Source organism: Frankliniella occidentalis, unplaced genomic scaffold (assembly GCF_000697945.3).
Source record: "Frankliniella occidentalis isolate FOCC.00 unplaced genomic scaffold, Focc_3.1 Scaffold69, whole genome shotgun sequence".
In the NCBI taxonomy this organism is placed as follows: domain Eukaryota; kingdom Metazoa; phylum Arthropoda; class Insecta; order Thysanoptera; family Thripidae; genus Frankliniella; species Frankliniella occidentalis.
The window spans coordinates 161,995-167,528 of NW_026267199.1; positions in this window are offsets into that span (position 1 = coordinate 161,995).

Here is a 5,534-nt window from a genome sequence, read left to right on the forward strand (position 1 = left end):
TTGCGCCGGGTCGCGCTTGTGGCATTCGCGCTTACGACGGGTCGCGCTTGTGACAGTTCGCTCTTACGGCGCGCGCCCGAGACGCGCGACGCGCGGTGGAGTTTCCTTTTCAAAGTCTACCATCCGCACAACGCGTTGAAGCCTAGCGGCTGCAGAATGCGCAGCGCTTTTACGTTCGATACGACACGAAGATCTGCCGCTGCTAGTTCAGCCCACGCGAACGGCGCCAGTCAGTCACTGCCAACACACCACTCGATTCTGCCGCGAGTCACCGCTCCAAAGTCGCGCCGGCAGAGGCGGCCGCACGACTGCGACCAAGGGTCTGCATCATCGGTCGGTCCACCAGTCACGGGAGCGCACGAAAGGCAACAACATGTGCGAGTGAGTTGCTCGAACATCTCACTCGCACACCTGCCGCTCTCTGACGGGATTGTTGCAGACCTCCTCTGACCACGACACCTCGCGAAGCCTCGCTGGCCTCGCTCCGCCCCGCCCGCGCTGCTCGTCAGCTGCGCCGCGGAGGTAGGCAGCCCAACGCGCACCCGCGGCACGGGGCGAATCGGCCGAGCGGGCGCTCAGTGCTCCCCACGACTCCGCGCTCCACCTCCGGGCGCCTCCGGGCGCCTACGCGAGCGGCTCCGGCACAAAGGCTGGCCTTGGCATTATCGCACTGCAGAGCAGAGTAGGGCCCCGTGGGACCGGGCGGGCGCGCGGCGTGTGTCATTGCGAGTCCTTGACGGGGTCCTTATTCCCGGGTGAGGCGGCCGGGAGCGCGGCGCCTCCACACCACAGCCGGCGGGCTCAATCAGGGCGGCTCATGGCGCGGCGGCAGGTTATGAAGGCGAAGGCGCGGGGGGCCACGGCTAGAGGGGCAGGTGCAATTATTGTGGTAGTCTTCCGTCTAGGCGCAGCAGCAGCTCCTCGCCGCCGCCCGGGGCCCGGGTCAGTAGTCCGAGCCAGCACAGCCAGCCTGCGCCTCCCTCGCACCCGGAAGGGCGCCCCCGAGGCCCACCGCCAATGAGGCAATAATGCCCAAAGAACAGCCAGCGCAGCAGGAGGGCCGCAGGGGAAGCGGCTCAAGGCGACGTGCGTACAGAAAGCGCGGGCGCGGGACACCCTTCAAGACGGTCCCGTCCGGAGAGCGCGACACCTTGAGAACACAACGGGACGCCCGACGGGCCTTCAGGACAGGAAGGATTGAATCAGGGACACTTTAGCGCGTTCCCTCCGGCATGACCACCATGTGGGCACACGCTTCCGTGATAAATCATAGGCATCAATAATGAGCCGCAGGGAACGTGTTAAAACACGTTGAGTCCCACGTGACCACACGTGTGGTCGCAATAAGCCGTGAATGCGACCCCCCTTGGGACTCAACGTGTTAATGTTGTGTTGAGGACACCTAGAGGTAACTTTAGGGACACCTTATGCCCTAAGGTCTTTAGGGGCATCATGGGGCCGCCTTGGGGGAAGCCTTGGGGACGCTTGCGAACGTCTTAGGGACACCTTGAAAACACTTCGGGGACAACTTTGGGGACACTTAAGAGACACCTTAAGGACAACCCTCCAGGTGGATGGCCCCGTCGTTGTCGCAGGGACACTCCTCCGCCCCAGATGATTAATGGGGTGGAATGAGGCTAATAAGCGGGGGAGAGTAGAGCGGTGACGAGTAGCGGCGGGCAGCGTTATCGGCGGGAGTGAGGGGAGAGAGGCGGGTGATGTTCCTGACGAAACCATCCAGCGGTGCGAACGGGAGAGAGAGGGAGAGAGAGAGACACCATTACGGGGGATGACTGTGGGGTCAGCGCCGCGCGCAGTGTATCGCGGCAGCGCCGCCATTATTAGCGACGCATTGCGCGGCCCGTTCGCACGTCCCGCGGGCACGTCCCGGCCGTGCGGGGCCAGCGCAAAGCAGGCGCAGCAGGCGCACAGCCAGCGCCCGCCACTCATAATTAACCCCTCACTACTCACACGTCCGCACTGACAGCCATATCGTGAGCTGGGCAAAACTGGTCCGGCCGATCCGTCGCCATCCCGCTACAGGGAGGCGGGGCGGAGGAGCGCGCGCGCGGTGGGCCCCACAGGGCCTATGGCCGCCGCCGTGTCGCAAGCACTCTGCAGCCGAACCGAACCGCTAACTGTAAACTTCCGCCGCCGTTCGAATTTGGCGCAAGAAAGGCGCGCGCGACGACAGGTCGGGGTCCTTCTTATTTCCCGGCCTGGCGGGGCGGACGACAACAACGACAGCACGAGGAAGAGAGGGAAGAGACTCGACACAGGGCCGTCCGTCTCCCTCCCACCCCACCGAGCGTGGATGGCACACAGCAGAGGCCTGATTCGATCGTGCAGTCGTGTGTTGGGACGCGGAGGACGGTGCTGCACTGCACTGCACTGCGCTGCAACCCACCGGTGCGCGATTCCAGTCCTCTTTTATGCAACCTCCACCGCTGTGTGTGTGTTAGAGAGAGAGATAAATTCAGTGTCCCTTCGCAGGACAGTGGCGACGAGCCGTCTTGGGAGCTGGGCAGGCTTGCCGAGACAGGGAGACGTAGAGGCTTAGAGTAGCCTATCGGCGGCGAGTTGCATTGCGTCGGCCTGCTGTAGCGCCGGGGCGGCAGGCCGAGGGGCAGCAGGCGCAACCGCAGCAGCCTGCGTATGGCCTCACCCACCACCGGCGGGCAGCAACTCCAAATGGGCAAGGGGAAAAAGGGAGAGAGAGAGAGGGGGGAGGGGGTCGACTTTTGGCGAATAGCAAAGGAAGCTCTCCGCTCGCTCCGACCTTAGAGGCAAGGGCGTCGGAAGCAAAGCCTGCGGGGTGCGCGGGACCGACAACCTTGCCGTATAGCAGGACAAGGAGAATCTCTTTCTTTGAAGTTTCGCTATACGAAACGAAACCACCAAATACACGTTACATTTTGCAGTTTCTCCATTTCATACACGCACACGCATTTATTTTGCGTCTTCCCTCACTTGTTTCATTACACATTGTTTTAATAATTTCAGTGTCATTACGTTGGCCGTCAGCTTGAACTCAACGCGGGCAGGCCGGGCAAAGTGGCCTTGGGCAAGGAGCTTGGCCGGGGGGGCCAGCCCCGCAGAACATCCGCACCGAATCCATCATCCCATTCCTTTCGGCCCCACCAGTGGGCGTCGGGAGAGGAGAACGTATCAGCCTCTCTGTCAAACCATAAAACCAAGCGCACAGTCATTCGTTTCCAGCGATACCAACCCAACCTTACGTCCCCCGCCCACTCGGGGAGAACGGACCGGAATGGCCGTCCCGGCGGTCCCTGCTCTGCGAAATCAAAGTGTACGCTCACCGAGCGACAACATATTCACACACCTGGCAGTATTCGCACAATTAGTAGATGAGCGAAAAGAGATTTGCACACTTGTAGGTGAGCGAAAAGAGATTCAGACACTTGAAAAGGTAGCCATTTACCTGTTACCAAGGGCGTGAATGGTCGTTCACACATCTACAGGTGTGCAACATTCGTACACTTGGATTTCTAGAGTGACGTGCGCCTTGCTGGAGGCTCCTACTCGCTCCAGTGCTCTCGCACTGCACGGTTCCGTGACGTTTGTTTATGTAAGGTAAGCCTTTTTTTCCCCTGTCCAACGCGCTGCTGCAGCCTTACTAGAGTTGGGTCCCGTTGTCATTTACGTTTGGTAGGATAAGAGAGACAGAGAGAGAGAGAAGGAGGGGGGGGAGGGGCAAGAAGAGATGGTGGGACGAGCGAGCGGCGGGGCGTCGCACGTCGCTCGGAGAGTGCCGCCCAACGCCCAACACCTTCGCGTTCATACAATACCCCCCTCCCCCCCCCCTTCCATTTCCCCTTAAGCAAAGATGTAGCCAATAAAGTTTACGTTTGTGTTTTCTAAAAAGAATCAAGGAGAAAGTTACACGATTCGTTTGCGAGTTAACGGAGATTTGCACCGTATGTGGCTACCGCTCCCCAGCGGTGGCCCCCGGTGGCCGGTGCGTCGCAGCGCGTGTCCATAACCTCCCGGGCGTGTCCGGTCCGGGGCGCGCGGGCGGGGCGGGGGCCCGTGCGGGGGGTCCCCGGAGCACAAAGCACACGCCGTTCGCACCTCGAGATCTGCTCCGAGCGATATAAAACATCACATCGATCCAAATCGGCGGGATCTCGGGTCGGCAGCGGCGCCAAGGTCAGACAGATGCGCTCGTCGAGTAGCGCCGCGGTGGTAGCGTCGCTGGTAGCGCCGGTACACTCTAAATGGGGAGGGGCAATTTTTTGTACCTAGTTATCTGGAGCTGCAGCGGGAAGCAGGCGCTACAGCTACACGGGTGGTAAACTAAAGAAAATGACACAGATGAAATGTACTAAAGCAAAAACGTTAACGATTCTTTGTTAACTGCGAAACGAACCCACAAGGGAAATTTACTCGTAAGGTGTTATGGGCACTTTAATGGCATACAAAGCACTCTTTGATTCTGAATGCGTTCTTTAGCGTGGTGTTTTTATGAATAATCGACCCATAGTTTAAAAATTGTACAACGGCGTTGATATGTAATTGTTCATATATGAACAAGGAATTAAGTATACTTCCCGAGCTTTTCCCGCCTGGCTCACTCGGCTGCTCGGAAAAGGAAGACCGACTCCGAGGCGGCGCTGTGACTGTGATGGGGGTTTATCAGCTTATCAGCCGAGTAGTCCGTACCGTATCGGCCGTGCAACCCCAGTGCTCTATACCCACAACCCCCCAGCTCACATCCAGCGGCCACACCTCGCCTCTGCTCGCCTCAAAAGCTTTCACAAACAGCTTAGCTCGCCAGGCCACGACGCCTCGCCCCGCCCGGCGCGAGCGCGACGCAAACGCACGAAATGCAAAACAGGTACACACATCCGGAGAATATTGAGAGGCGCTGTTCGGAGGGGGGGGGGGCGAACCTATATTGGTGCTGGTAGCGAGTAAAAGCATGAAATTTTGCCGGAGGACGTCTTTCTTGGCTTCGTCTTGTGGAATTAAATGGCATCTTTGACATTTACAAGGAAGAAAGGGGAGGGGGGGGGCATGGCACCTTTACGGTCTATAGTACAAGACGCGTGCCACTGAGCACGGCAAGAGGGGCTCATGGCGCAAACCGTCGGGCCGAAGTTTCTTCATGCCGTACGGGAAACTAGGAGGCTATCAGCCGCGAGCCGGCGCACTCATGAGATGCACTTCAAACAGTGCAGGCGCGGCGCGAGGCCGGGGCGTGGCCGCCGACCACCTCCTCGCCAGCGCGGCCACAGCAGCTCGGCGCCGCTCGGTCTGCGCCGCGCGAATATAACCCAATGCCGCGCTGCATTTAGTACACGCGGCGTGGAAAGGGGGGAGGGGGTCAAAAACTTTGCACCGGCAGCTTCCGGTAACACGCCGTCGCAGTGCCGCGCCAAGGGCATCGCCCTCGGGCGGGGCCGGGCCGGGGCGGCCGGGGCACGCATTCTGCAAATAGCACGCCACCTGAGCTTGACAGCGACGGCGGTGAGTTGCGATGGAGAGCACAGGAGAGAGAGAGAGGGGGGGGG